General features: G+C 42.4%; 1 long non-coding RNA gene across 2 annotated transcripts in view; it reads left to right on the top strand.

The window, feature by feature from the left end:
* The window catches only part of LOC119621273 (uncharacterized), a 55,824-nt gene that overhangs the window by 1,052 nt on the left and 39,056 nt on the right, over nt 1-15,716 (top strand). Inside the window, exon 2 of one of the 2 annotated variants that reach the window (XR_012094459.1) lies at nt 6,091-6,219. This is a non-coding gene — a long non-coding RNA (uncharacterized lncRNA). Of the gene's footprint in view, nt 1-66; nt 309-6,090; nt 6,220-15,716 lie in introns of those variants that run through there. The other variant, XR_005237820.2, reaches the window with a different exon arrangement.

The raw sequence follows: 15,716 nt of genomic DNA, 5'->3' as shown, positions 1-15,716 counted from the left end.
TGGCACATACCAATAAATATGTAATCAACATAAATGTCTGTGAATGTTTTCTTCATCTTTTTGCAGCAAACACCGTCTACAAGATTTGCATCAAACAACGTGAGAACTTGAAATATGTCTCCATTCTTTTTCCGTAGTACTCTCGTCCATTCACTTACAGTAAAGCACTTACTATATACGTTTTTCATTTTATTTTGTTTGACTCTTCCTTTGTGTCAGCCTCTTCCTTTTGTCTCACACATACACACCACTCACACATTTATGAGCTCCTTAATGGCAATGGTTATGGCTTTGTCATTTGTACTCTAGTGCCAGAAAAGTGAATGACATTTAGTGAATGCTCAGCATTACTGTTTACTGATTAAATAGATTGTTGCATTACTGATGGAGGTAAGTAAAAGAGCCAGTCAAAACGACACAACTGGTCAGATACTGATACATGTTCATTTGTTGCTGATTGTGTGTAGATAAAAATATGACTGGTAAGTTATGGTACCTACTTGGCTCTAAAGAATGTATTCCTGCTCGTTTGGATTCTGAGTTCTGAAAGTATTGTGTATTATGACTAATTGTGTAGGCTTCAAGGTCAATTTAATATTAGAAGACAGGTTAATGTAACTGATATAATTCACAATATTAAAAGATTAAAGAAGAAAATCATATCAAAAGATGTGTAAAAAGTTTTTGATAGAATTCAGCATCCTTTCACTTACGAGAACTCTTAGACACTAAAAATAGAAGGGAATTTTTTAACCTGACAATCTGAAACCCCACACCTAATGGTGAAACACAGAAAGCATTCTGTATTAGGTACAAGACAGATGATTGCTACTGTCTCTTCTATACAGCATTGCACTAGATGTTCAGGAAACTTAAAAATGCATAAATGTTCCAAAGAAAGTTGTAAATCTGTGATTAGAAATTGTTTTAGAGGTTATGTATAAAGAAAAGAGGCAAGGTGCAGTGGCTCATGCCTGTAATTCCAGTTCCCAGTACTTTGGGAGGCTGAGTTGAGAGGATTACTCCAGTCCAGGAATTCAAGACCCACCTGGGCAACAGAATGAGACCTAGACTCCACAAAAAAATTAAAAAATTAGCCTGGCATGGTGGTACACACCTGTGATCCCAGCTACACGGGACACTGAGGCAGGAGGATCACTTGAGCACAGAAGTTTGTGGCTGCAATAAGCCCTATTTCTGCTGCTGCACTTCAGCCTGGACGATGAGGTAAGACCGTGTCTCAAAAGAAAAAAAAACTAATAAAAATTATTGGAATTAATGAGAGAATTTAGAAAGGTTACTGGAGTTGATTTTTTCTTTTTTTAAAAGAGATAAGGTCTCACTATGTTACCCAGGCTAGAGTGCAATGGCTACATTGCTGGGTTTTTTTGGGGTGTGTGTGTGTGTGTGTGTGTGTGTGTGTGTGTGTAATGAAGACATCACATTTCTATATGTTAGCAACAACAGAAAATGTAATTTTAAAGTATACCATATTAAATGGCATCAAGAGTTATAAAGTACATTGGAATAAACAAATGTACTCCCCAGCAAAAGAAAACTGGCACACTGAAATGTAGAAGTTGAGGGCAATGTAATGAAGGGATCAGTTACAGAAGTAACCAACAAGAAGAAAATGGGGCACTAACCATAGATCTGAATGAGAAACTGAAAGGGAGCAGTTATCTGAACCTGATTTCATTGAGAAAGGTACGGCTGCAGCAGAAGGCTCGGGGCAAGAGGTGGAATAATCGGTAGAGGAACACAACTGCTCCCGATTATCATCAGCCCAGCCATGGGGAAGAAGTGGGGAAATGGATATCTACTTTTAGATCTTCTGCCCATGCTTCCCATTGGTCAAACTCAGTCAGAGCCCAGAAGACAAGAGAGCCCTTTAATGGGGTCCATAAATGTCAACCTTCTAGGACTTAAAACATAGTATGAAAGGGAGAAAAGGGGATCTTATTAAATAAAGGGATACCCAACATGATGTTCAATATTATTTAATGCCTCTTAGCGAAATGTATCACTCTCTATTAAAGGCATTAAATAATATTAAATGGAAAATGGATATATTGTGTTCGTGGGTTGGCAGGTTCAATTCTGGGAAAATATCAGTGCTCCCCTGTTATGGGCTGAATTGGGTTCCCCTTCTCCAAATTCCTATGTTAAAGTCCTAATCCTCTCTTATCTCAGAATGTGACTGTATTTGGATAAGGAAGGTAAAATTAGGTCATATTGAGAGGTGATAACGTGCTAGCAGCCCTCACTCTTGGTGCCTCTTCGGCCTCAGTGTCCACTCTGGCAGCACTTGAGGAGCCCTTCAGCCTGCCACTGCACTGTGGGAGCCCCTCTCTAGGCTGGCCCAGGCTGGAACCGGCTCCCTCTGCTTGTGGGAAGGTATGGAGGGAGAGGCCCGGGCGGGAACCGGGGCTGCAGGCTGTGTTCATGGGCCAGCACAAGTTCCCTTGGCTGCAGTCTTGGCTGGCCCGCACTCGAGCAGCCGGCCAGTGCCCCCGGCCCAGGGCAGTGAGGGGCTTAGCATCCAGGCCAGCAGCTGTGGAGAGTGCACTGGGTCCCCCAGCACTGCTGGCATGCCTACGCCATGCTCCCATACTCACTGGGGCTCAGCTGCCTCCCCACAGGGTGGGGCTCAGGACCTGCAGCCCGCCATGCCCGAGTCCCCCATGGTGGGCTCCCGCACAGCCTGAGCCTCACCAGGTGCCGCCCCCCTGCTCCATGGCACCCGGTCCCATCCATGGCCCAAGGGCTGAGGAGTGTAGGCGCACTGCACAGGGACTGTCGGGCAACTCCGCCTGCGGCCCTGGTACAGGATCCACTAGGTGAAGCCAGCTGGGCTCCTGAGTCTAGTGGGGACTTGGAGAACCTTTATGTCTAACTAGGGGATTGTAAATACACCAGTCAGCACCCTGTGTCTAGCTCAAGGTTTATAAATACACCAATCAGTACTCTGTATCTAGCTAATCTAGTGGGGGCTTAGAGAACTTTTCTGTCTAGCACTCTGTGTCTTGCTAAAGGATTGTAAACGCTCCAATCAGCACTCTATGTCTAGCTCAGGGATTGTAAACGCCAACATCAGCACCCTGTGTATAGCTCAAAGTTTGTAAATACACCAATCAGTACTCTGTATCTAGCTAATCTAGTGAGGGTTTGGAGAACTTTTCTGTCTATCACTCTGTGTCTTGCTAAAGGATTGTGAACACTCCAATCAGCACTCTATGTCTAGCTCAGGGATTGTAAACACCCCCATCAGCACCCTGTGTATAGCTCAAGGTTTGTAAATACACCAATCAGTACTCCTGTATCTAGCTAATCTAGTGGGGACTTGGAGAACTTTTCTGTCTGGCACTTTGTGTCTAGCTAAAGGATTGTAAACACACCAATCAGCACTCTGTGTCTAGCTCAGGGATTGTAAACACACCAATCAGCACTGTGTCAAAACAGACCAGTCAGCTGTCTGTAAAATGGACCAATCAGCTCTCTGGAAAATAGACCAATCAACTCTCTGGAAAATGGACCAATAAGCAGCATGTGGGTGGGATCAGATAAGGGAATAAAAGCAGGCTGCCTGAGCCAGCTGTGGCAATCTGTTCCTGTCTTTTTCCACATTGTGGGTGGTTTGTTCTTTTGCTGTTTACAATAAATCTTGCTGCTCCTCACTCTTCTGGGTCCACGCTGCCTTTATGAGCTGCCTTTATGAACTGTAACACTCATCACGAAGGTCTGCAGCTTCACTCCTGTAGCCAGCAAGACCACAAAGCCACCGGGAAGAAGAAACAACTCCAGATGCGCCACCTTTAAGAACTGTAACATTCACTGCAAAGGTCTGCGGCTTCACTCCTGAAGTCAGCGAGACCACAAACCCACCAAAAGGAAGAAACTGCGGACACATCTGAACATCTGAAGGAATAAACTCTGGACACACCATCTTTAAGAACTGTAACACTCACCACGAGGGTCTGCGGCTTCGTTCTTGGAGTCAACGAGACCAAGAACCCACTAATTCCAGACGCAATATGGGTGGACCCTAATCCAGTGCAACAGTTGTCTTTATTGAGAAGAGGAGATGAGACACAGACAACACAAAGGAATGACTAGGTGAGGACAGAGTGAGAAGGTAGCCATCTGCAAGTCACGGGGAGAGGCCTCAGAAGAAAGGAAACTTAAAGACCTTAATCTTGGACTTCTAGATTCTAGAACTGTGAGAAAATGAATTTCCATTGTTTAAGCCACCAACATCTGTTATGGCAGACCTAGAAAATAAATACATCTCCAAAATGATTTAGATTCAATCACAAACAGAAGTTCCAATTTTTTTTGGAGGGGGGGGCAATGACCTTTTTAATATTATTATTTTTATTTTTCCATAAGTGGGGTACAGGTAGTATTTGGTTACATGAGTAAGTTCTTTAGTGGAGATTTGTGAGACTTTGGTGCACATATCACTGTAGCAGTATACACTGCACCATATTTGTAGTCTTTTAATCCTTCTCCCCCTTCCCACTTCTCCCTCCAAGTCCCCAAAGTCCATTGTATCATTCTTATGCCTTTGCATCCTCATAGGTTAGCTCCCACTTATTAGTGAGAACATACGATGTTTTGTTTTCTACTAAGACCAGCTGGGTCAGGGAGACCCTAACCCAGTGGCGCTAGAGGAATTAAAGACACACACACACAGAAATGTAGAGGTGTGAACTGGGGAATCGGGTCTCACAGTCTTCAGAGTTGAGAGCCCTGAATAGAGATTTACCCACATATTTATTAACAGCAAGCCAGTCATTAGCATTTTTTCTATAGATACTAAATTAACTAAAAGTACCCCTTATAGGAAACAAAAGGGTGGGCGGAATTAAATGAATAGATTAGGCTAGTTAACTGCAGCAGGAACACACCTTTAGGCATAAATCGCTCATGCTATTGTTTGTGTCTTAAGAATGCCTTTAAGCAGTTTTCCGCCCTGGGTGGGCCAGGTGTTCCTTGCCCTCATTCCCGTAAACCCACAACCTTCCAGCTTGGGCGTTAGGGCCATTATGGACATGTGATAGTGCTGCAGAGATTTTGTTCATGGCCAGTTTTGGGGCCAGTTTATGGCCAGATTTTGAGGGGCTTGCTCCCAACATGTCTCCCTTCTTTGATTTGCAAAGAGAGAAAAGCAAGGGCAACTTTGTCACGGTGAGCTACTTCTCGTAGGAGTCGGGATCTGCATCTGCAGACTGTACAAAGACAAACAACATAGATTAAAGCACAATCATCATTGCAATCACAGAGCTTCCAAGTGTTTTAATCCATTTAAATGGGTTACTAGCTGCTAATTTGTCTGCAGCTCCTTTAAGCACTCCAGTTCCTGGCATTAAGGTCAGGTGTGCCTGGGATGCTTTAAATATTTGTTCTTTTAATTTTGCTATATCCAAAGACTAGTTTGTACAGTGTCCTTCCAGATGCTTTTTTATTATTTCCCAAATTTTGATCTTTTTAAGAGCATTTAGTAGTTTCTACAAATCCTTATGTTTAGCGCCTAGAGCGGGCCATATCATTTGAGGTTGATGTGCCACTATATCGCCATGGTTCCAGATAATAGAAACTTTTGCCATGCTTCTTATCGTTTCTACCATCTGACTGTTTTGTTCAGATTATCTGAACATAGTGTAGCCGTGGCACGCAGACTGAGAGGTGCAATTCAAGCTAAACATCCCCTTAGGGGACTAATCATTAATGATTCCATAGGAATTGTTGTGCAGCACCTCTGCCTGTTCTGCAGTGCAATCTTCCTAAACAAGTACGTTCATTTTTTCTAACTGGATCCAATCCTGTTTACAAACAGGTTTTTGAGGGTGGTATGTTTCAATTATAGGAGCAGATTATTATGGTAAATACTGAGATCAGAAAGCATGCGTAACTGTGTCATAGAGTGATTGCATCCAGGCATTATTACAAGCCCTTATCGAAGGAATACTCAGGGCAGTGGTGATAACCGCTATCATAGCTACCATTAAATTATTCATTGTGACTGGTTGTCCCGCTTTCCTCAGGTTTTCTTCTGCCATCTGTGACAGCTTCTTCATCTGTCCCCAGGTGGTTGGCTGTGTTCAACAGGTGTTGCTCGTGACAGTTGGGGCCCTCCTCAGCGTCAGCCTCGACATGGCTGCAGCTGCGGGGTCCTCAGCATCCTCCCAGAATCTCCTCGTCAGCCTCTGTCTCATGGTAAGGTTTCGGGTGTCTTGGTGGTATCAAAATTGGCTGTTGATTTTGGCCTGGAGAAATACAAGCATAACCTCTATCCCAAATTATTACTTTACCTATTTCCCAACTTTTTGCTATCAGATCTTTTCACCAACTGATGCTAGATTCACTTGTGTATGGGCTGTCCTGTAATCCCTATTTCTCCTCCTTTTTTGTTTTTGTCATCAGTTGTTCTTCTGTATGAAATCGTAACTGAGCATTTTCAAGTAACTGTGTAGAATGAACAACGTATGAAGAAGCAGAAATCACATTAATAGGCATATCAAAAGCAGGCAATACCTCGATTACAGCTACAAGCTCCGCTTTTGAGCTGAAGTATAGAACATCTGGAAAACTTTACTTTTTGAGCCAAAATAAGAAGCTTTGCCGTTACTAGACCCATCTGTAAAAACATTCTCTGCACCTTCAATTGCTTTAAATTTAGGTATTTTAGGGAGAACCCAATTAGTTAATTTCAAAAACTGAAACAGCTTCATTTTAAGAAAATGATTATCGAGAATACCCACAAAGTCAGCTAAATGGGTTTGCCAAGTAAGACTATTTATAAAAGCTTGCTGTATTTTTGCCTTCATGAGAGGGACAATAATTTTTCCAGGTATCCATGTAATTTAACAATCCGAGTTCTCCCAATCCTTATCATAGTAGCGATTTGATCTAAATAAGGAGTTAGAGTCCGTGAATTAGTATGTGGAAGAAAAAGCCACTCTACTAAGTCCTGTTCTTGGACAATAACACCAGTAGGTGAATGCTGAGTTGAAAAAATGAGCAAATCTAGAGTCTTCTCTGGATCTATTCTATTTATCAGAACTTTATGGACTTCTTTTCAATCAGTTTTAACTCTGCCTCAGCCTCTTTTGTTAATTGCTCAGGGCTAGTGAGACTAGGATTTCCTCCAAGTATAGAAAACAGATTACTCATGGCATAGGTAGGAATGCCTAGAGCAGGTTGTATCCAATTAATATCCCCTAGTAAATTTTGAAAATCATTTAATGATCTTAATTTATCCCCATGTATGGTTACTTTCTGTGGCACAATGGTAGTGTCATTTACTAAGGTCTCCAAGTAGGAGTAAGGAGGAGTAGTCTGAATTTTGTCAGGAGCTATAATTAAAGCAGCACAAGAAATTGAATTTTGCAAGTGATCATAACATTGGAGTAATATTTCTCGAGTGGGGGCAGCACAAAGTATATCATCCATATAGTGAATAATGTAACACTGTGAAAATTTTTTATGAGTAGGTTCAATTGCTTACTCCACATGCATCTGGCAAATAGTCGGATTGTTTAACAAGCCCTGTGGCAACACTCCAATGATAACGTTTAGCAGGCTGCAGGTTGTTTACTGCAGGAATTGTAAATGCAAACCTTTCACAGTGTTGCTCAGCGAAAGGGGTAGTAAAGAAACAGTCTTTTAAATCTATGACTATTAAAGGCCAATTTTTTGGAATTATAGCAGGAGAAGGCAATCCTGGCTGTAATGCTCCCATAGGTTGTATAACTGAAATGATGACCCTTAAGTCAGTTGACATTCTCCATTTACCTGATTTTTTCTTAATTACAAAAACTGGAGAATTCCAAGGAGAAAATGTTGGAGCTACGTGCCCATTTTCTAATTGTTCAGTAACTAATGTCTCTAAAGCCTCCAGTTTGTCTTAATGGCCATTCTTCTATCCAAATTGGCTTATCTGTTAACCATTTTAAAGGTATAGGTTCTGGAGGCTTAACAATGGCTGCCATCAAAAAATTTTTTCTAATCTTTGGCAGAAACTTTGTTTTTCCACTTGTTGTGGAATTAGAACTTGTGTTCCCCATTGTTGTAATTAATCTCTACCCCATAAATTTATAGGTGCAGAAGTTATAATTGGTTGAATAGTCCCAAGTTGTCCATCGGGCCCCTCACCATGCAAAATATAACTACCTTGATATACTTCGGCAGCTTTACCAACTCCAGCTATGTTAAATTGAGCGGGTTGAATTGGCCACGTGGATGGTCAGTGCTGTAGAGAAATGATTGAAATGTCCGCTCCTGTATCTACCAAACCTTTAAATTTCTTTCCTTGAATAGTTATTTCACAGGTAGGATGTTTATCAGAAATTTGATTCACCCAATAAGCTGCTTTGCCTTGTTTATTTGTGTTTCCAAATCCTCCTGTTAGTTTAATTTCACTTTTTCCCATTCCCACATACGGCACAATCAGGAGCTGTGCTATGCACTCTCCTGGCTCTGCTTTCCAGGGAACAGAAGTATATACAACAATGTGAATTTCCCCATTATAATCTGAATCAATGACTCCTATATGTATTTGTGCACCTTTTAAACTTACACTAGACTTTCCTAAAAGTAATCCTATTGTCCCTGCTGGCAAGGGTCCACAGACTCCTGTTGGAACCTTTTGTGGGGGTTCCCCAGGCAGAAGTCTCACAGCTTTTGTGCAGCATAAATCTACTGTGGCGCTCCCGGCTATGGCAGGGGATAGACATTGTATAGGGGTGAGGGAATGGCCTGAGCTGGAAATGCCCTGGTTTAGAACGGGGCCCGGGATGGGCCCTTCATGGCGTTTCCCAAAATCGGGTTCCCATCTTTATCAAACTTAGAGTAACACTGACTAACCCATTGTTTTCCTTATTTACATTTTGGACATATTTCAGGCTCAACAGTTTTCTTTTTTCCCCTATCTGGCGGCCTGACTCACTGATTTTTTCTACATTCTTTTTCAGTATGACCATGCTTCCCACAGTGAAAACAAGCTCCAGGAAATGGAGTATTTCCTTTATCCACTCGCAGTCCTGCCTGTGCCAACAAGGAAGCTTTATGCAGATTACCTCCGATACCATCACAGGCCTTGATATAATCGACTAAATGTGCTTTCCCTCTGATAGGTGGCAGAGCAGCCTGGCAATCAGGATTAGCATTGTTGAAAGCTAGTAACTGCAACACTATATCCTGAGCAGCCAAATCTGCAGTCATCTTTTTAAGAGACTCCTGTAACCGAGCTATAAAATCAACATATGGTTCTCTGGGTCCCTGTTTTATAGTGTAGGAACCCAGTTTTCAGATTCCTTCCTGGGCTGGGGTCGCCGCGAGAGACCACTCGACACGGAAGTCACAGCGGAGAGATTTATTGCTAGCGCGCTAGGGTCCTATGTCCAAAGTTGGCCACAGGACCCCGAATGCTTGTTACAGACAGTTTATAAAGGAAAAAACCACAAAATTTTACAAAGCTTGAGGCGCAAGATGATTGGAGCAGGTTATGGCCTGAGCGAGATGTCTTACTTTAATTGGTTGGTTTGAACCTGGTTTGAACCCGCGCGGGGTATTTCCCGGACTTGTTCTTCTGTTTGAGTTCCAGGAATATGGGTGGGTGTTTTAGATAGCCACACGGACATCAGGCGGGTGCTTTAGATGGCCACCTGGTCGTTGGGTGGGTGCTTTTAGATAACCACCTGGTGTGGCTTTTCTAAGCTTCTAAGTTTCTAAGTCTCTAAGTCTCTGAGCTTCTAAGTCTATAAATTTCTAAGTCTCTAAGTTTCTAAGCTTCTAAGTTTAAAGGTTTTTAAGTTTCTAAATCTATTTTCAATAGCACTAAAGGAAGGGCATTGTTCTCCACCAGAAGTGATTTTTTCCCAAGCTCTAATGCACGCTCCTCTAAGCTGTTCTATGGCATCATCCTACATGACCAGTTGTGCATCTAAACCAGCCCAGCCACCAACCCCCGAAAGTTGGTCTGCAGTTATATTAATTTGAGGCTGGGCCTGGGCATTGTGAGCAGCCTGAATGGAAGCTTCATGTGCCCACCCAGTTTTAAATTGTAAGAACTGAGCAGGAGTTAGACAAGCTCCAGTAAGAGCATCCCAGTCAGTAGGAATCATCCAACTGGAAACAGTAACATTCTTTAACAGTCCCATTACAAAAGAAGAACCTGGTCCATACTGATTTATTGCTTATTTTAATTCTTTGAGTAATTTAAAAGGAAAAGGCTCAAATGTAGCTGTAATATTTCCCTGTTGATCTGGGGAGTGTATTCTAACAGGGGACTGCCAAGCCTCTAGATCACCCTCTCGTCTAGATGCTGAATTCCTGCCTGAATAGAACTAAGAGCCGTCGCTTGAGGCATTGCAGGAACAGTCACTGGGGCAACTACTTTTTGCCCAGTGTCCTCTGGAAAAGAAAGATCTGGTGGGTCATTTTCTTCAAAATAATAAGGAGGGGGTGCAGAAGGGTAGGGATGAACCTCTCCTTCTTTTGCCGCTTTAGCTTTAGTTGGCAAATAAACATGTTCTGTAACCTCTTCTGTCACTTCGCTATACTCTTATTCCTCCTTGTCATCAGTGTGAAAAAGTTCCAAGGTGGAACGAACCAGACCCCAAACTTGCCCCATTGTTACCCTGACGCTTCTGAGCTTCCCTTCTTACTCACCACAGGGATTGCTTTAAGAGTACTCGGGTGTCCTCCAGCTAGCTTTCCATTCCAACCGTCACTCCGGCAACCCTTCAACCTGGATTCGAGCCCCCGTGAATGGACGCCACTTGCCGAGACCAGCTGGGTCAGGGAGACCCTAACGTAGTGGCACTGGAGGAATTAAAGACACACACACAGAAATATAGAGGTGTGAAGTGGGGAATCGGGTCTCACAGCCTTCAGAGCTGAGAGCCCTGAACAGAGATGTACCCGCATATTTATTAACAGCAAACCAGTCATTAGCATTGTTTCTATAGATATTAAATTAACAAAAAGTATCCCTTATGGGAAACGAAGGGATCCGAATTAAATGAATAGGTTGCGCTAGTTAACTGCAGTAGGAACATGCTCTTAAGGCATAAATCGCTCATGCTATTGTTTGTGGCTTAAGAATGCCTTTAAGCAGTTCCACCCTGGGTGCGCCAGGTGTTCCTTTCCCTCATTCCCATAAACCCACAACCTTCCAGCTTGGACTTTAGGGCCTTCGTGGACATGTTGTAGTGCTGCAGAAATTTTGTTCATGGTCAGTTTTGGGGCCAGTTTATGGCTGGATTTTGGGGGGCTTGCCCCCAACAGTTTTCCATTCCTGAGTTACTTCACTTAGAATAATAGTCTCTGATCTCATCCAGGTCACTGCAAATGCTGTTAATATATTTCTTTTTATGGCTGTGTAGTATTCCATCATTATATATATATGTATATCTCATAGTTTATCCACTCATTGATTGATGTGCATTTCAGTTGGTTTCACTATTTTGCAATTGAGCTGCTATAAACATGCATGTGCAAGTATCTTTTTTGAATAATGACTTCTTTTCCTCTGGGTAAATACCTAGTAGTGGGACTCCTGGATCCAATGGTAGTTCTACTTTTAGTTATTTAAGGAATCTCCACACTGTTTTCCATAGTGGTTGTACTAGTTTACATTCCCACCAGCAGTGTAGAAGTACTTCCTGTTGACTGCATCCATGCCAACATCTACTGTTTTTTTATATTTTGATTATGGCCATTCTTGCAAGAGTAAGGTGGTATCGAATTGTAGTTTTGATTTGCATTTCCCTGATCATTAGTGGTGTTGAGCATTTTTTCATGTGTTTGTTGGCCATTTGTATATCTTCTTTTGAGAATTGTCTATTCATATCATTAGTCTGCTTTTTGATGGGATTGTTTTTTTCTTACTGATTTGTTTGAGTTCGTTGTAGACTCTGAATATTAGTCCTTTGTCACATATATAGATTTTGACGATTTTCTCTCACTCTGTGTGTTGTCTGTTTACTCTGCTGACTGTTCCTTTTGCCGTGCTAAAGCTCTTTAGTGTAATTAGGTCCCAGCTATTTATCTTTGTTTTTATTGCATTTGCTTTTGGGTTCTTGGTCATGAAATCCTTGTGTAAGCCAACATCTAGAAGGGTTTTTCCAATGTTATCTTCTAGAATTTTATAGTTTCAGGTCTTAGATTTAAGTCCTGAATCCATATTATGTTAATTTTTGTATGAGGTGAGAGATGAGGATCCAGTTTCATTCTCTTACATGTAGCTTGCCAATTATCCCACCACTATTTGTTGAAAAGGGTGTCCTTTCCCCACTTTATGTTTTTGTTTGCTTTGACGAAGATCAGTTGGCTCTAAGTATTTGGGTTTATTTCTGGGTTCTCTATTTTGTTCCATTGGTCTATGTGCCTATTTTTATACTAGTTCCATGCTGTTTTGGGTGACTATGACCTTATAATATAGTTTGAAATCAGGTAGTGTGATGCCTCCAGATTTGTTCTTTTTACTTAGTCTTGCTTTGGCTATGCAGGCCCTTTTTTGGTTCCCTATGAATTTTAGAGTTGTTTCTAATTCTGTGACAAATGATGGTGATATTTTTATGGGGACTGAGTTAAATTTATAGATTGGTTTTGGCAGTGTGGTCATTTTTACAATATTGTTTCTACCCATCCATGAGCATGGGATGTGTTTCCATTTGTTTGTGTCACCTATGATTTATTTCAGCAGTGTTTGGTAGTTTTCCTTGTAGAGGTCTTTTGACTCCTTTGTTAGGTATATTCCTAAGTATTTTATTTATTTATTTATTTTTTACAGCTATTGTCAAAGGGGTTGAGTTCTTGATTTGATTCTCCACTTGGTCGCTGTTGGTGTATAGAAGAGCTACTGACTTGTGTACATTAACCTTGTATCTGGAAACTTTGCTGAATTCTTTGATCAGTTCTAGGTTCTTTCTGGAGGAGTTCTTAGGGTTTTCAAGGTAAACGATCATATCATTAGCAAACAGGGATAGTTTGACTTCCTCTTTACTGATTTGGATGCCCTTTATTTCTTTCTGTTGTCTGATTGCTTTGGCTAGGACTTCCAGTACTATGTTGAAGAGGAGTGGTGACAGTGGGCATCCTTGTCTTGTTCCAGTTCTTACAGGAATACTTTCAACTTTTCCTCAATCAGTATTATGTTGGCTGTGGTTTGTCATAGATGGTTTTTATGACATTAAGGTATATTGCTGAGAATTTTAATCATAAAGGGATACTGGATTTTGTCAAATGCTATTTCTGCATCTATTGAGATGACCATGTGGTTTTTGTTTTTAATTCTGTTTATGTGGTGTATCACATATTTGTTTGTCTGAAAATGACTGTATCTTTCCTTCGTATATGATGCTTATTTTTGCTGGATACAAAATTCTTGCCTGATAATTGTTTTGTTTGAGGAGGCTGAAGACAGGGCCCCACCCTTCTAGCTTGCAGGGTTTCTGCTGAGAAATCTGCTGTTTATTTGAAAGGTTTTCCTTTATAGGTTGCCTGGTGCTTCTGTCTCACAGCTCTTAAAATTCTTTCATTTGTTTTAACTTTGCATAACCTGATGACAATGTGCCTAGGCAAAGATCTACTTTGTGATGCATTTCCCAGGTGTTTTTTATGCTTCTTGTATTTGAATGTCTAGGTCTGTAGCAAGGCTGGGGAAGATTTCCTTGATTATTCCCTCACATATGTTTTCCAAGCTTTTAGAATTCTCTTCTTCCTTAGGAACACCGATTATTCTTAGGTTTGTTCATTTACTATAACCCTAGACTTCCTAGAGGCTTTGTTCGTATTTTCTTATTCTTTTTTCTTTGTCTTTGTTGGATTGGGTTAATTAAAAAACCTTGTCTTCAAGCTCTGAATTTCTGTTTTCTACTTACTCAATTCTATTGCTGAGACTTTCCAGAGAATTTTGCATTTCTAAAAGTGTGTCCAAAGTTCCTAAATTTTTTTTTGTTTTTTCCTTTAAGCTATTTCCTTGAATATTTCTCCCTTTACTTCTTGTATTATTTTTTTTATTTCCTTGCCTTGGGCTTCCCCTTTCTGTGGTCCCTCCCTGATTGGCTTAATAACTAATCTCGTGAATTCTTTTTCAGGTAAATCAGGGATTTCTTATTGGTTTGGATCCATTGCTAGTGAACTAGTGTGATTTTTGGGGGGTGTTGCAGAGCCTTGTTTTGTCATATTACCAGGGTTGGTTTTTTGGTTCCTTCTCATTTGGGTAGGATCTGTCAGAGGGAAGGTCTAGGCCTGAAGGTTGTTGTTCAGATTCTGTTGTCCCACAGGGTATTCCCTTGATTTAGTACTCTCCCCCTTTTCCTATGGATGTGGCTTCTGTGACCCCAACTGCAGTGACTATTTTCTGTCTTTTGGGTCTAGCTACCCAGCAAGTCTATCCAGCTCTGGGCTGGTACTGGGGGTTGTCTGCACAGAGTCCTGTGATGTGAACCATCTATGGGTCTCTCAGCCGTGGATACCAGTGCCTGTTCTGGTGGAGGTGGCGGAGGGTGCAATGGACTCCCTGAGGGTCCTTAGCTTTGGTGGTTTTATGCTCTATTTTTGTGCTGATTGGCCTCCTGTCAGGAGGTGGCGCTTTCCCGAAAGCATCAGCTAGAGTAGTGTGGAGAGGGACCCGCAATGGGCAGGACCCTAGAACTCCCAAGGTTATATGCCCTTTGTCTTCCACTACCTGGGTGGATAGGGAAGGACCATCAGGTGGGGGTGGGGCTAGGTGTGTCTGAGCTCAGACTCTCCTTGGGGGCGGGCCTTGCTGCGTCTGCTGTGGAGGATGGGGGTGAGATTCCCAGGTCACTGGAGTTGTGTACCTAGGAGGGTTACAGCTTCCTCTGCCGAGTCATGCAGGTTGTCAGGGAAGTGGGGGAAAGCTGGCAGTGACAGGCCTCGCCCAGCTCCCACGCAAAGCAAAAGGCAGTCTCACTTCCACCATGTCCCCGCAACAGCCCCAAGTCTGTTTCCAGGTGGAGGGTGAGACAGGCTTGAAAACTTGGCTGATGCTATCCGCCTCCCAGCTGCAAAAGAAAAGAGCTTTAGTTCTTCCTGGACCTGTGAAGTCTGCAAGCAAGATTCGCACCCTCCCCCAAGTTCTGGCCAGGAGGCTTCTCGTGCTGTTCAAATTATTACAAAGTTTCAGCTAGAGAATTCCTTCTCTCTGTGGAGTTTTACCCGCTGCTCCTCTGCCCACTCTTCCAGTGGATCCCTGTGGTGCCAGGCAGGAATGAGCTGCTAGGGGACCAAGTGAGCTCCCAGGGCCTTTCTGCTGTTTTCTCTGCCTCTGTATTTCACTCGGCTCTCTAACTTAACTCAGCTCCAGGTAAAGTCAGAAACTTCTCCGGCAAACAGACTTCAGCTTCTCCAGTGGGGGTATGTGTTTGGGAGAGGAGGATCTCCCTTTCCTACTTTCACAGTTCGGGCACTCACAGTATTTGAGGGTCTCCCAGGTCCTGCAGGAGCATTCTGCTTCCTTCAGAGGGTCTGTGGGTCCTCTTGGGATTGCTGGTTTGTTGTTGCAATTGATCTGGAGCTAAAATTAACAACGCAAGCCTGCAAATGCTGCTGTATCTGGAGCTGCAATCTAGTCCTACCTCCCGTCTGCCATGATCCCAGAAGCGCTCCCGACTTTTTGGATTTAATCCTCCAATTGTTTTTACATAAAACTTTTCATGCTGATGTTAATAGATAGTTACACA

Source organism: Chlorocebus sabaeus, chromosome 11 (assembly GCF_047675955.1).
Source record: "Chlorocebus sabaeus isolate Y175 chromosome 11, mChlSab1.0.hap1, whole genome shotgun sequence".
NCBI classification, from domain to species: domain Eukaryota; kingdom Metazoa; phylum Chordata; class Mammalia; order Primates; family Cercopithecidae; genus Chlorocebus; species Chlorocebus sabaeus.
This window is presented reverse-complemented; position numbering and strand designations above follow the sequence as displayed.